The sequence below is a fragment of the Sciurus vulgaris genome (assembly GCF_902686455.1).
Source record: "Sciurus vulgaris genome assembly, chromosome: X".
NCBI classification, from domain to species: domain Eukaryota; kingdom Metazoa; phylum Chordata; class Mammalia; order Rodentia; family Sciuridae; genus Sciurus; species Sciurus vulgaris.
In genome coordinates this window covers 104,625,760-104,642,435 of record NC_136471.1, presented here as the reverse complement: position 1 = coordinate 104,642,435, position 16,676 = coordinate 104,625,760, and the positions used below count along the sequence as shown (strand labels likewise).

The window sequence follows — 16,676 nt, the reverse complement described above, 5'->3', positions numbered from 1 at the left end:
GGTAGACACCGCGCGCCCTCTGGCGGCTCGGAGGGGAGGAGCGGCCCCACCGGGCTGCGATGCTCAGGAGCGAGAGCTTCTGCTGGGAGAAACAGGCCCCACAGGGATCCTGCCTGGATAGTGACAGACGTCACAAATCTCACATACTTGCTCACTGGGGCCTTGTGACATACGCAAACGTCGACACACAGCTATGAAAATTCTACTAATAATGACCACATATAGCATTAAATGAGCTAAGCTTTCTGCTAAACGTTTTATATCCTAAATTACATTTGTATCCCCAGTATGTCAACCAAGGCATAGAATATACTAGGTTTTCATTAAATATTTATTAAACAAATGAGGGCTATTATAGCCCTGTAAGGCGGCTAATGTCACCCCTATTTACAGATGTGCAGATTATACACGGGGAGAGTAGGAGCCATACTTAGCTTGCCCGCTTGTGGTCTGAACAACCTTGCTTCCCGAAGGAGGAAAAAACAGGTGTATAGAATTCACTCTACTCAGTGAATATTGTATTTTTCTGCTTACACATTGGTTTCCCATGCATAACACATAACCATCATAAAATAAATAGGCAAAAAGTCATCTTCCAGAATGAGTACATATATATACCTGTGGTAGTTGTAAGCAAGGGCTCTAGAATCAAACAAAGTTGGATCCAAGGATCCTTGAATTACTTGTGTGAACTGGAGCGTGTTCCCAACTCTTTCTCAGGGAAAAATGGCATTAAAATTCACATTAAAGTGGCAGACTAAATTATCCATTAATTATTAATCATTTACTAACAAAGCACACTGAGGCATAGTAAGAAAATATTTAACAAGAAACACTGGTGTGGGATGTTAAGAAACACTCATCTAGAGAAAGGACTTTAAGTCTAAAAACTGAAGTAGGGGAAGCTGAAAGGGAAATGAGACCTCTGGGCAGAGCAAGTTGGCCATGCAGCTCATGAGGAAGTTTATTCTTTCCAGGAACTCAGAGGCTGGCTCCAGGCTCCAGGTGAGGTGGCAGAGTTTGGGTCCTGTTAAGGAATCTGAGATTTTTATCCAAAGTAAACCGCTGAGGGGGTTTTAAGCAATGGAGGGATAGGACAGGATCAATTACATGTGTTCCTGAAATCATTCTGCCTGACTTGGCTTCTCTGTGGAGAGTAAATCAGAGCAGTGAGAAAAGTTCAAAGGGTATTGCAGGTATACAGATAAGTTAGTGGTCAGGCTGACTTGGAGTCCAGTGCATTGGCACTGGAAAGTAGCAGGCAGATTTAAAAATATTTTAGGTGGTAAGATCAACAGGAAATGGTGTCTGATTATCAACTCTTTAAAAAAGTGCTGGATTGGGGCTGTGGCTGTGGCTCAGTGGTAGAGCCACATGTGAGGCACATGTGCGGCAGTGGGTTTGATTCTCAACACCACATAAAAATAAACGTAAATAAATAAAAATAATTAAGTTATTTTTAAAAAGTGCTTGATTACCACCTAACAGATCAACAGCAAAGAAAGGGCCCAAAGGATTTGATGTTCATTTTTAAAGGATCATAATAGTTACTATGGGAAAATCAGAATTTCAAAAGACTTACATTAGTCATGATATGCTTTCATTTGCTTCTTTTAAACTTTCAGAATGCAGTAAAGCACGTTTTGATGCTGAGCACTCCCCTAAGCATTGATGTACCCTACTCCCATGTTCCCAGCATAAGCAAATTGGAGGGATATGGCACAATTTATGGAGGAAGGAGGCTCGGGTTAAGTAGATAAGGTGCAGAGAACACAGTGAATTCAGCCTTGAGCATGCTGACATCTAGGTGTTGAGCTGAGCAGGAAATTGATAAGCAGAAGCCCCACACAGAGGCACATATTTGGTGAATGCCTGGGTTTATGTGGTGATAACAGCCTTGGGAACAGGTGAAAGACTGGAAAGTTACTATAGAATGGGAAGAAAAAAGAGGAAGAGGCTATTATGAGTAGTATAGAATGTTAAAATCTAATGGCTCAGCAAAAGATGATTAAGCTGAAAAGGAGTTAAATTGACCATAAAGGGAGAGCCTATGAAAAAGTGTTTCAACAAGAAGGGCATGGCCAGTTGGGTCACAAAATGTGGACAGATAGGGTAAAAGCCAAATGCCCACTTCATTTAGCAATGTGGTGATCATTAGTGTTGTTGAAAAGAGCTGTTTGGTAGGATCATTGGAGTAGGTACAGAGTGAGAGAAACTGAGGAAAAGACATCAAGGTGAAAGCTTTGGATAGGATATAGAGATGGATTCAGAGGGAAGAGGAGACAGTAGTCAGGGAAGTTAGGTGGATGGAAGGCTTTTGTGAAACTAGGAGAGACTTGAGAATACTGAGGACTCAAATGGAGTAGATAGAGAGTGCAGATTCAGGAGGAGATGACATCCAGACCCCATGTGGACAAGCTTCCCTGTTAGAAGGAGACAACACTTCTAGCATACAGGAAGAGAGGGAGAAAACCCTCTTTTCACAATATAATACTGATGTATATGATACATTTATATATGTAGATACATGATATCTATATACCACTAATATATATGATCTAGAGTTATGTCATATGTATCATACTTATAGCTATGATATAGGTCTAGATCATACACGATACAGTATATGATGGTACTACTGTCCAGCTCAGAAGGTTGTTGGGAGATACTAGGTAATGCATGTGAAACAACTTGGAGCCTGGAATAGAACTGCACTCAATAGCGTTAGCTATTATTAATGAGGCAGAGTTGACTATGCCAACTGTATTCATCATCAAAACCTAGGCTATGCCACAGTTCAAACACCTGAATCTCAGTGACCTAACACAAAGAAGTTTCTTTCTCACTCATGCTATATGTTCAGCATGGGTCAATGGGGAGATCTGCTCTACCTGGTTACACAGGAGCCCAGGTTACTGAGAGAAGGTTGATTACCTTGTAGCTACATCATATGCAACTTGTGATCTCTTTGAATGCTGTAGCAAGGCAAGAGAGAGGGAGCAGGAAATTGAATGCTTCAGACCAGAAGTGATATGTTTCTCCTTCTTATAACCCATTGACCAGATCCAGCGTTATGTGCCTCTGTGCTCCTCAGGGGAACTGAGGAATACAGGAGAGCCCTTGGACATTCAGTGAGCAGTTAATACCTCTGCTGCAATCACTGCAGTCAGATTGCCTCAGCCCATGGAGTTACCTCCTTCATGTTGGAGAAGGTAGGGTTTTCCGTGGTTTATGACTCTCAGCAGTACTCATGTCCTCTTTTGATGCCCTCTGCATACATGGCCAAACACTCAAGATAATCCTCAGGAAATCATGTTGATGCACAAAAGTCATCACACATCTGAAAACATGTACGAGTCTCAGCAATTTCCTCTATTAATTCTAGTTGTTATTCATTTCTGGAGCATTTTGTGTCAACTAAAAATAGAGGCATGTATGAACAAGGAAGACATTTGATGGATTATGCTTCCTAGCTGAATTCATTTCTTTTTTGACAGCATTCATCAAAACTTCCAAGGCCTGCATTCCGAGTTGCTTTACAGTACAGCTGCCATTGCTATTTATTTCTCTGCGTGTCTCTACTTTGCAACCTTGATTGTGAAATTTCCACAAACATCCAAAATTTCAACACAGATTCTAATGGCCTTTCTGATTTCTGAGTTTTTTCATGCAGCTCTGAGGACTCACAAGTCCAAATCCTTTTTACTTATGAAAAAGAGGAAGGTCGGGGGGGGGGGTGTCCATGATGCTACCCCAGAGAAAAAAATTTGCATTTTTGTTCCTTTCTTAATTATTTGGTCCAGTATTTTTAAATCCTTAATTTGTACACACATCATCTAGACATCTTGTTAAGGTTCTGATTCTGCATTTTTAACAAGTTCCCAGTTGCTGCTGTTGCTGTTGGTCCATAGAAACACTTTGGGTAGTGTGTTAATCAGCTTTTCATCGCTGTGATCAACATACCCCACAATAATTACTTAGAGGAGAAAAAGTTTATTTTGGGCTCACAGTTTCAGAGGTTCAGTTTATCGTCTGCCAACTCCATTGTCCTGGCCTGAGTGAAGCATAAGATCCTGGTAGAAGAGCATGGCAGAGGAAAGCAGCTCAACTTATGACAGAAAATAGAGAGCACAAGGAGCCAGGGACAAAGTATAAACCCCAAAGTCATGTCCCCAGTGAGCCACTTCTCCAGCCACACCCTACCTAGCTTCAGTTACCACCCAGTTAATCTATTCAAATTATTAATCCATAAAATCTGATTTATCTACTGACCAGGTTACTAACAGCTCTCATAATCTAATCGTTTTACCCTGAACATTCCTGTATTAACACAGGAGCTTCTGGGAGATGCCTCATATCCGAATGACAATAAGTAACAAGAATTTAAACTGTGGAAAGGCATAAAAACTAGTCTATAGAAGCCAGAAAGGAAAAGACTGATATATGTGATTATAGATATTTAATGAACAAAGATGCTAGTATTAAGAATATGTATAGACATCAATAAATCAATAAGAAAAAGGCAAAAGATGATAAAAATGGGCAAAGGATATTGCATTCATAGAGTTAAAAATCCAAATGGTCAATATGCTTACTAAAATATGTTCAACCCTCCTGGACATAAGGGAAATGGAAAATAAGTAATAATCAGATAACACATTATACTTGTAAGATTGGCATTAAATATCAATAATTTTAGTTTTGAGTGTTTATACAGGCTATATCTTCATAGGAAGACTATTGGCAAAATTTGTGCAATCACATTAGACATTAATTTGCCAATAGTAAATAAAATTGAAAAGGTAACCTGTGCCAAAGAGGCATATATGAGGATTCTCATTACAGCAGTATCCTAGGAAAAAAAAGTGGATATTATTTGGATAAGATTCCTCGAAAGGCCAATGTGTTAAAGGTTTGTTTGATAATCTACCACAGTAATGGAAGATAGTGGAACCTTTAATAAGTAGGGCCTAGTGAAGGAAGTTAGGTAATTGTGGGCATGTTCTTGTAGTAGATATTGGAACCATGGTCTCTTCCTGTTTCTTTTGCCTCCTGGCTGCCGTGAGGTAAGAAGTTTCCTCAGCCACATACTCCTTCCATGATGTACTGACTTGCCACAGGCCCAAAAGCAGTGGGGCCAACCAACTGAATCTCTGACATTTTGAGTCAAAATAAAACTTTCCTCCCTATAAGTTGCTTATTTCAGGTATTTTGCCACAACAATGAAAAGCTGACTAACATTTAACCTCAATGTCCATCACCAAAGGAGTGGACACACTTTATTTACATAACAGGATATTATGTAGCAGTCAAAACTGATGAACTAGTTCTACATGTATAAAAGTGAAAAATTCATGAAAACATAATTTTGAGAGAAAAAAATCACAAAATAATGTGTATTATGTTATGTTATTTTATTAAAAAATTTAAACTCAGAAAATACCTTCCCATGGCTACTGGTTTCACCCATAAGGAAAGCCAGAGTCCTAACCATAGCCTACAGGACCACATTATATGGCTCTCTACCTCACTGAGCTCATCTCCCACCCCAAATCTGAAAAGAAAGGAATTATTAAATCACTTTACATATGTTATTGATTTGCAAGTGATTCTCTTAGCAAATATTGAACCAGGATTCAATCCTAGTTTTATTCATGCTAATAACTGGACTCCCTCCATTACATCATACTCTAATAAAATGGTGATTTTTTGCTGTAATATAAGCATCACTCTTTGCTAGATATGATTCATATATCCAAATGAGACAAGTCCCCTTCTTTGGGAGGTCACCTAGCCTAGCATTGTTGCAAATTGCTAAGAAAATTCTTTGACTCTTCTTTTGGAAGAGACACCAAAGCATGGGATATGTTCTGGTTAAAAAGCTATGGAAATGGAAAATCCTTAATCTTTGCCTATAAGAAAGATTTTTAGAAAACAGATTTATTCTGATTATATTTTTGTAAGCCAAGTTATTTTGAACAATAATTTGAAGCTTAAGTTGATGAAAATTTAAAATACTGTCAAGAAGAAAAATAAGTCACAAATACAGGGTGACTACAAAGAAGTACATCTGATGATCTTGGATGGCTAATGAATTAAATCAGGATGCAGTTCCAAAAGAAGAATTTTTCAGTAACTGTGACCGTAATTGTATGATGAGGCAATTTCCTGGATAGCTACTTTGAAGGACCATGGAGTACGGTGATTGTAGCTTAGGTTAATCCTCTCTTATTATACACTAGCTATTTCCTAGGCATTCTACATATTAACTGTTCAACTCCATATATTACAGGAGAGAAAACCAAGGTATTATGTTATCTATGGTCTCTCAGCTAAAATATAGTAGGGCTGAGGTTTGAACACAGGCTAACTAGAATCCATGCCTCTTAAAAACTACACTCTACTGCCTCTTGAAAGAGCACTGAGTAGTACGCTTCAAACTTTTTAGATTATACATCTTCACTGCCAGTCAACCCAAAGCCAGAAGATATAAGAGCCCATTGATATGGCCCATGCAAATCAGCTTTCCTGGGTTAATATCTTGCACTTGAGGCTATCAGCTGGTGCACAGACTCGGAGGGGAGACTGAGGAATGAGGCTCAGACAAGAGGGCAGAGATCAGAAGATATTACCCAGCAGAAACAATAATGTGTATTTACATATTTATACTTCTGTGTTAATATGTTGTATGCACTGTAAAACATTCACAAAAAATAGAGAATTTAAAAGATAAGATTAAAAAAATAACTAAAAGTTATATTATTTGTTTTGCTTCACTAAGATGGATTGTCTTGAACATCCGAGGGTGACACACACCCCACATTAGAGACTAGGCTTGGGAAAGTGAGATTTTGGATCCAGGCATTACCACTGATTACCATAGTAATCTGGGCAAGTTGCTTGCTCTCTGCCTCTGATTCTTTATCTGTTAAATCAGGACAATAACTTCAAATTTGCAGAATTGGGTGGTTTAAATGAGATGATGTGAACAAAAGCTGTAGTTCCTGGCTTTCAGCAAGCTCTTTACATATTACTTTGCCTCATAGTTTTAATTCCCCTTATTTGTGTTTCATGGTCTGTGTTTTTAAAGTTTTATTACTTTGTACACACTCCTATAATTAAGTTGGAGGCAGCCTTGCAGTTAGTCTTGGTGCATCTAGATGGAGCCAGATTAATAGCTTTTCCATGCTGCCTCATTCTAAACATGGCGCAGCTGTTTCTCTTTCACAGCAAAGAAAACTAGGGAGGAGACATCTGGAAGAACCTGTGTGCATTTTACTTTGTGCAAAGCACTATAGGAATTGGGAGGGAGAGAGGGAGGACTTAATGACTGTCAGACACTTAAAAATGAATAGCCCAACTGTTCAGCAATTGTGTCTGTGAACAGAGGTTCCCTTTTACATCAGCTGTTTGTCATTGCCCTTTGTGACTGGGAATCAGGCTTGAAAACTCTCCAAGTGTATTTTGAGCCATTTTTTAATCTCAGCCTTTCCATGGGTGACTTTTTCCTAACAGGGTCCCTTGGATACATTCAGCCCATTTACTACTACCATTCACTGAAAATTTCACCTTTGATCCCAACTCTGAACTTTTGTTCCTTCCTTATCCTTCTTTTAGAATGCAAAGTCTGTTGGGTTTCCTTGTCATAAAGTTAACCAGAAAAGGAATGTAATTGAAGGTCCATCAGCTACGTTTCCAAATAACAGATGACAAACTCGTGTTAGGATAATTTCAGAGTTTAAAAGGAACCAATTTTAGAAGTTCATTGGATTAGACAAAGGGGAATGAAGGGAAGGGAGGGGGATGGGAATAGGAAAGACAATAGAATGAATTGGACATAACTTTCCTATGTTCATATGTGAATACATGACCAGTGTAACTCTACATCATGTACAACCACAAGAATGGGAAGACATACTCCATGTATGCCTCATATATCAAAATATACTCTACTGTCATGTGTACCAAAAAAGAACAAATAAAATAGTTTTTAAAAAAGAAACCAATTTTGAAGGGGTTGGGACAAACCCAAGGCATAGTGCTAATAGCAATGTTGCACAGACCCAGAGCTAACAGCAGTGGAGTTGTTACTATCCCTTGGCCCAAAGATATAAAGGGATGGAGAGTTTATTAGAACTTGGAAGGAGAAAGAGTCGTGTAGAGCAGGTCACCTTGAATGGAAAAGTAAATCTCTATTGAAGAGCAGGCCAACCCATGAAATCCAGATAGGGAGGGAACAATGAGAATAAACAATTTTCACTTGCCCTTTCCCCACTGTCCTGCTGGGATTCCAATAGTCAAACCAACCAAAAGCTGGAAGATGAGAGCTTATTGATGTAGCCCACACAAATCAGCTTTCATAGGTAGATATCTTGCATGTGAGGCAATCAACTGGGGCACAGAGTCAGTATGAAGGCTGGGGATGACTGGGGAAGGAGGCTCAGAAACAGAAAAGACAGAGATCAAGAAAGGCCACCCAACAGAAATAATTTGGCTAAGACACAACTGCTAGATGTAGCTGCTGCTCTTACCATACTTCTAATCTCACTGATTGTCCCTTCACCATTTGGTCACACTCCCAAGAGCAAAGTCCTGAGTGGGAGCATCCAATTGGCTGAGGCTAATTCACCTATCCACACCCTCTTTTCCAAGGGTTGGATAGAGGAAATATTTCCTGCCTTTGGCTTTCCTGGTGGGAACTGGGACACTGCCTTTCAAAACTCACACAATGGGAGATTTCTAGATATTAAGAAAAAGTTCAGAAACAAGACTGTGTCCCTTCTAAAAACAGACAAGTCTCACTGACAAATGACCTCCTCAGTCCCTTTTTATTAATCTGTAATAGTAAGACTATCAAAAAGGATTACTGACTTTTTAAAAAAATTCTAGTTCCCTTCCTTTCCTCCCTCCCTCTCTCTCTCTCTCTCTCTCTCTCTCTCTCTCTCTCTCTCTCTCTCTCTCTCTCTCTATCTCATATATCCTTCCTTCCTCCATTTCCTGATCTCAGGAAGGCCTCTTTGTAGATCTTTATGAAAGAGAGCAAGATGAAGGTACACAAATTTAGTTGGGAGTTCAAATGCTGGGCAGTCAAAGATATATACAGGTCCATCCAGTAGAATTCTCTAGTCAATATTTTCTTGGTAGAATGCTTAAGACCTCTTGGGTTATGGATGTGTAAACTTCACTGAACATGCATTTCCTTTAATACAGTGTTGGAGATTTTCAGCTGCTATCTTTATAGGAAACATTTATATTATATTTATGTCCTTAAAATGAAATGCAACATTTATTAACTTAGTAATAAACATGACAGACATAAGAGGCTCCTCCACCCCATATGGCTTCTGGTGTGTATTCATAGGGACATCAACATTCCTACCTTCTGAGAAGTCATTCACATTTTCCTCAAAACCTCCTTGTCTCCAGTCTTTAATCTAATTATCTGGCCAAATTATCTGCCTAATTATCTGGCCAAATCATGAGCTACTGCTCATGAAGTGGTATACATCCATGCCTCAGATCATCTCTCCTTTCAGCTAAAATGCAGTGAGATACACTGCTTGAAGTATTGCTTTCTGGGAACATTTACCTTATTTCACTCCTTAGATTCAAAATGGCTGCTCGTCAATCTACAGTGAATCTTGAAGTATTAGACCAATCTAAAATTACATTTCTCATCCTCCATCAAGCATCCTTATACATATTCCCATGTACACTTCTCAGAGTTTTTACCAACATGAAGTTTGGAAGTTCATTGACTTTCTCTAGCTTTTGACTTTGTTAGTGCCACCTTCTTCTTGGGATCATGCTGACGTCTGACAATCTTGGGAATTGTTGGGGAAAGGAGGAGGATGAAGCAAACTGACTTCATCTTGCAGGGTAACTCCCTCAGGTGAAAGAGCATCTTCAATCAAGGGAAGAACAGTCTCATCAGGCAAGGTAGGAAAGATTTCTTAAGCTGGCAAGGAAGATTCAATGAGAATTAAAGGTTCAGCATTCGTAGGGTCCTCTAAATCCTCTCATATATTTCCATGTCAATTTTCCACTTTCAGTCTAACCCAGATAATGCCACAATATGCAACTCAGAAACCTGTCAGGACTGTGAATACTACTGATATTGTAATTCATCAACACACTGGATCAAGTCAAAATCTGAATTTATCTTCAACCATCTCAGATCTGCTGAGGCAAATGACTTTTTTACACCATTAAGCTATTTATTATAAGAAGCAGTCACCTCATCAGCTGCCATTGAACTCCTCATGCCCTTCATACTATTCTCCTTTGAATTGGATGTTCATTGGACATTCCAGGTGACCATAGGCAATTGTTTAATAAACTGGTTTGCTGCTGTGTTTCTAAGGGGGAGTTTTACTGTCAGTCAACCAATTCCAGTTTTATCAATTTTCTCTGAAGGTCAGTTGCCTCCAGGTTATTTTATGATACCAATTTCTGAATCAGTCAGAGTTCTTGGGGGGAAAAAGATTTAGTGGGAAACCATCAGGGAACTCAGAGAATTAACAGGAAGCCTGGAGAGGAATACTTGGGAAATTGTGAGAAACTAGGGAGGGGAGGCAACAGGAAATCAGGTTGTGGTGTAGCCAGTATCTTAGCTGTTGTCCACAGCCACCACCAGACCTAGTCACTAAGCAAGACATTGCTAGCCACTGAACATGGCCAGAAATACTGATGGATACCAGCATGGTAAATTTCATTTCACTGGCTCTTTTTCTTTAGTCATTCAAGATTCAAAACCCAAGGTGGGAGCATCCACTGGATCATGTGCCAATAGGCTAGATTCATGGAGGGAGGGTAGAGAGAGAGTAAAACTTTATACTAGCTGAAGTGGAGGTTTGGATGGTGAGCAGTGAAAACTTTTCTCTCAGTAAACAGTAAAAAAATGCTTCCATTAGAGGTCCAAAAGTTGTTTTCGTTCTAACATTTGCTTTCTCTTTCTCCCCCCTTTAACTGCTTTGGAGGTCACTGTACCTCTCTAGTCCTCTGGAGGAAAGAGTTAGATTAAGATGTTCAAGGTCCATCTATGTCTCAGACCTCTCACAAATCTAGTAAGGAAGCTATGAGGTTAACATTAGGAGTTTAATGAATGCATAATTTAGGATCTTATTTTTATCTGATGAGTTGTTTTAAATGATCATTTTTGACCCAATTGCTCATTAAATATAATACTTCTGCATATGTCACATTCTACATATTCATTGAATTTCCCTATAATATTAAATACTAAAGCATTTGTTACCTTATGTGCCTTTTGACATTTCTTGTTGATTTTAATAGTTTCCTTGGTAACCACCTCCCCTGCCAATTTAAAATGCATATAAAAATCAAGGTGAATCTTAGGGAGAACAGTGATAAAGGAAGTTGATATTCCAGGAAGCCTTAGGGTCTTATCAAGGTTGATGCATCACTTTTACTTTAAATCTCTTATCTATCTAATTATTTCACCACTTTGATTAAATGAAGCTAAAATTGGTATTGATGAAAAGAGAAAGCACAATCAAAGAAGCAGATAAGCAAATAATTGAACACAAATAACTTTTAATTATACTCTCTTAATAAAGTTAAGGAATGGTGTCAGGTGCCAACATCACTTTGTCAAATCAAAGGGCAGAGTCAGGATGAAAAAGAAGAAAATAGCACAGAATGTTTTGAAAATTGTGGTCAATTTCAAAACTATAAAACACTTTTATAATAATTTGGCTCCAAAACAACCTTAAATCCTGGGCCAAGAATATGTTCATGCTCTCCAATGAAAACTCAATTGTTTACATTCCTCCCCTTTTGTAACCATTTGTAGAATCCTACTGAAGTCCCTGGGATTCTTTAAACTCAAAAAAATAGGTAGACTTCCAGACATGGCAGTTACACCTGGCAAGTTTCAAATGCTGTTCAATTTGGAATTAGAGTAGGGAAACTAGCAAATAGATTTCACTTTAAGTTGATCAAATAGTTTCTTCTAAACTCAGTAATGCATTTACCCTTTGCCACCTTCCTAACACAAAGGTTATCTGGATTATTTATCCTCTCTGTGTAGTGTCCTGCTGTGATGCATAGTGCATGAGAACAAATACATGGTAGTGATATATAGATGGTTCCTAACTTATAACAGTTTGGCTTTCTTTTTAACCTTATAATGGTACAAAAATGATATGCATTTAATAGAAACTCTACTTTGAATTTTGAATTTTGTTCTTTTCCTGGGCTAGCTCTGTGCAATCTGATATACTCATGATGCTGACCAGCAGCAACAAGCCCCAGTTCCCAGTAAGCTACATAATCACAGGGGGGAGCCAACCAACAATTGTCATGTGTTGTGTTACTAAGCTAGGATAGCCAGTAGGTTAGGTGTATTAAGTGCATGTTTGACTTAAAATTATTTTTTTCCACTACTGAGGACTGAGTGAACCCAGGGTCACTCAGTCACTAAGTTCTATTCTCAGCCCTTTTTGTTTTTTATTTTGGGGCTCACTAAGTTGCTGAGGCTGGCTTTGAACTTGTGATCCTCCTGCCTCAGTCTTTAGAGTCACAGGGATAACAGGCATGCACCACTGTGCCTGGTTTCTGAAGGTGATCTTCATGTGTTATTTTCATATGAACTTTGCAAAATGTATTGTTGATGTCTCCAAAGTCATTCTGTGTTCAATTGATTGGGATGAACCTCTTTTAGAAAATGACTGCCTTGTTTTCATGTCCCTCATTGCTTTGAATAAGCAGGCTGTAACTGTAAATTTTAACTGGCAAAAAGAGTAGTGGCCATGATAGTGAAGAGATTTTATGATCCATTTTTATTATACTTCTTTACACTGGAAGGCAATAATCACTCTTGGCATTTATAGAGTGCTTTGTATTTTTGAAGCACTTAACAATCATTAATTACTTTATCTCATTTCCATCTCAAATGGGATAGGTTGCTTAGCATGACAGGGTCACAGAAGGACAATAAAAGATTAGAAACTTACAATGTTAGGCAGTTGATGTACTGAGGAGAACAAAGTTCTTTGTTTTCACATCATTTATGGGAAAAAGGAAAAGAGAAGAAGAAACCATATACATAGGTGCTCACTGAGAAGCATTGCACTTGTTTCTTATTTTTTATTAATTTAGAGGACAACAGGGTGGTTTGAAATTTCACACAATTCCAAAGAGTGGATGAAAGAAAGCAGGGCTCCTCAATACTTTTATTTCTAGGAAAGTGACTATTATAAACCAACCACAGGACCAGAAGTGGGGGTTCTTACCACATGTACTGATTGTAGTAATTAACAAAAGCTAACATTTATTGAACACTGTTGGGTCAGGAACAAACATGGCTATACTTAGGCTCCCTCACCAAGACTTCCGGTGGGCCATGTTATGTTTTTAGTGTGTAGCCAAGGCTGGTAATCAGTTATGTTATGGTTAGTCAAAGCCAGAAACACTGTAATTCAGTGTATAGATTCAAGGTCATAAACATTAAATTGTGAGCATGTGCCCTCTTATGTAACCTGTTGGCAGTGTTCCTTCTTTGTTTGGTCTGCATATAAAAGGGGCCTATGGTAATTGGCCAATGGGGCTAATTGGGACAAAATGAAGACTAAAAGGAAACTGGGGGCTAAAACTGAAGCTGGGGGCTGGCTAATGGCTATGGTCGCCTCCAAATAAAGGATGACCAATAGCCCCACCATGCTGCACATCTTTCAATTGCCAGATCTTCCAGCCTTGTTTTCCTGGGTCAGAGCTCCCTCATGACAAACACTGAGCCAAGTACTCTATAATCCACTATCACATTCCATCCTCACAACAAAGCTACAAGTTGGAACTATTAGTGCCACCAATCAACAAAGGAGGAATCTGAGACTTAGAGAAACTAATTTGTTTAGGATAAATTGCTCTCCGGGTCATAACTCACTCCCAAACCCTTGGATTAACTCACCTGTACTGCTTCCCAGATGATCTGCCTATTCCTTGATGGAAATACACTGGGTAACAAGCATGACCTGGGAATGAACTCCTTGGTTTTCCAGAGAAATGATTCTGAACTCCAGTTGAAGAATTCTGGTGGAAGAAATAAGTGATGGTGAGTACCTAGTCTCATAATCCAGCCTCCAAATATTTGATAAAATTGCACTAAAAGGACTTGTTTCTCTTTCATACTGGGGACAAAAGATTCCCATAGCTTATTGTCTAGACACTGGATAGGTTCTATCTTTACAGGCCACAGAGTTGTTTCCATTGATCAACCTTAAGAAAAGAAGGCTGTGTTTAACCACTAGCTGAAGGTAATGGCTGAGCACTTGGTTAGCACATGCGGCCTAATAAAACAATCAAGAGCCGGTCAAGATGACTTCCTGAGTAGGGTCTGGTGAGAGGTATCAACTATAAAGATGACTGCACATTTCACCAAGAACTACAAATGGGCAGAGAAGGCATTCACGAAACACTACTTTTGAGTACGTGTAAGAATATGTATCCTGGACTTGAGGGGAGAATACTGTCTTAGAAATTATTACTGAGACAGTGCTTCTAGACTAAGCCCTGATCAGCAGAAAGCAATGCCAATGATCTCACAAGGCCCTCATAACTCAAGCCTGGAAGTATCTAGTAGTCCCAGGGAGCTTCAGGGATGGTGGTTGAGACACTGGTGAACTTTGAACATCTGTGATTTCTCTGTTTGCTTAATGCCTGATAGCCTTTGGTCTGCTAATAAATCTCCTTTATGCACAGCTTGACCTCTGCACTTCCAAGGGGAGGGATTGGAATCAGCCTATGAGGAAAGAGAGGCTCTAGGATTCTGGGTGGGAGCTTGAGTAAATAAAAGGGTACCCTTGGAAAAGAACTTGCCCTTTGCGTCTCATCTGCCTTTGACATGAGGTTGGAACATTAACCATAATTTTTACCCTTTTCCTGTCTCATAAATTGTGCTGTGCATTTCTTAATCTTGTCTGCTATGTTGAAATTTACTAGATCAGAACATAAAAAGCATTAAGCATGAAAACTTGAGATTCTTGTCCCTTTCTAAGCTCTGGAAAATTCTGAGCTCAGATTAAAACCAAGAACTACAAGATTAAGTGATCAACAGAAGGATGACTTCAGTGGCAATGTGCTCTATATGCCAGGAGAGAATAAAGATTATACTTAAATTTGATGAACTCTGTTCAGAATTTTGGACTTCGTGGGGGAACTGATTACCTTCTTCAAGTGTCTCAGTTGGAAGTATACACTGGGAAAAGGGGTGTAGATAATCTTTACTGATTTCACAATTTCCCTTAGGGTCTGCCATTTGAACACTCATCAGTGATATAGCAAGAAAACATCTCTGAATCAATATTTTTAGACAAAGTCCCATTACCATCTGTTAATTGAAAAATAATTTTCAGATTTTCTGTAAATCAGGAGCTCCTTGGGTAACACATACATGTGGAGAGAAAAACAACCAGCTGAGAGGTGATTTCTTTCACTATCATAATTCTAATTTCTTTCCTATTGCCAGTTCCCATGCAGATCCAAGTCACATAATAATTCTTCCATAGGGCAGAGCTTTACAGCTTATGAAGCATCCCAGGGATATTAATGCATAAGAATTATTGGATTCTTCCTCATACTGGATATGATCCAGGACATAGAGCACTCATAAGAAAAGGGAAATTGGATATCAATATGTGGGGGGAAACCCTCAATCTAAATCTCAAACCCTAGATGAAACTTATCTCAAATGGATCATAGATCTGAATATCAAATATAAGGCTATAAAATTTTCAGAATGCATAGAACATATTTGTGACCTTGGGTTATACAAAAAGTTTACAGATATAGCATCAACAGCTTGATCCATAAAATGAAAAACATGGCAAATTGAACTTAATCAAAATTTAAAATTTTTTGCTTTGCAAAAGTTATTGTCTGATCAAGAGGACTGAGGAGGGAAGGGAAAGGGAGAATACTGGGGAATGATATTGTCCAAATTATGTTGTTATATTATGTGCATGTACAAATATGTAACAATGAATCCTTATTTTATATACAACTGTAATGCAATAAAAATATGGAAGAAAGACACTGTCTCAAGAACAAAATATAAACTAGAGACTGGGGAAAAATTATTGGCAAGTCATATATACAATAAAGATCTTGTATCAAGAATATGTGTGTGTGTTTGAATATATATACACAACAAGAAACGAATTAATTTTTAAAAAGTAGATAATAGGTTTTAACAGACATTTCATCAAAGAAGACATGCAGGTGACAATCAGGTGAAAAGATGTTCAACATTATTAACCTTTTAAGAAATGAAAATTAAAACCATCATTTGCACTACATATCTGTTAGGTTGGTGACACTGAAAAATACTGACAATACCAAGTGCTGGAAGGATCTCTCATGCTTTACTTCTGGGACTGCAAAATGATGTAGTCATTCTGGAAAACAATGTGACAGTTCCTTCAAAAGTTAAGCATATAAGTACATTAAGATCCAGTCATTCTATTCTTGGATGTCTGCCCTAGGGAAAACAAAACAAAACATATGTTCTCACGAAATACTATATAGAAATGTTTATAGCAGATCTATTTACAAACTCCCCAAATGGAAACACCCCAAGTATCCTTTAGTGGGGGAATGGATAAATAAACTGATAGGTTCTTACAATTGGGTACTGCTCAACAATAAAAGGAACAAAC

General features: G+C 38.5%; 1 long non-coding RNA gene across 2 annotated transcripts; it reads left to right on the top strand.

Moving 5' to 3' along the window:
* The first annotated feature begins 48 nt into the window (after positions 1–48).
* On the top strand, positions 49–15,897 carry LOC306650735. Of its 2 annotated transcripts, XR_013760994.1 has the most exons (6): positions 49–1,005; positions 3,064–3,212; positions 9,785–9,939; positions 10,053–10,313; positions 13,947–14,074; positions 14,212–15,897. It is a non-coding gene; the product is annotated as an uncharacterized lncRNA (long non-coding RNA). The 2 variants fall into 2 exon arrangements; XR_013760995.1 differs by having other exon boundaries at positions 53–1,005; positions 13,947–15,897.
* The last annotated feature ends 779 nt before the right edge of the window (positions 15,898–16,676 follow it).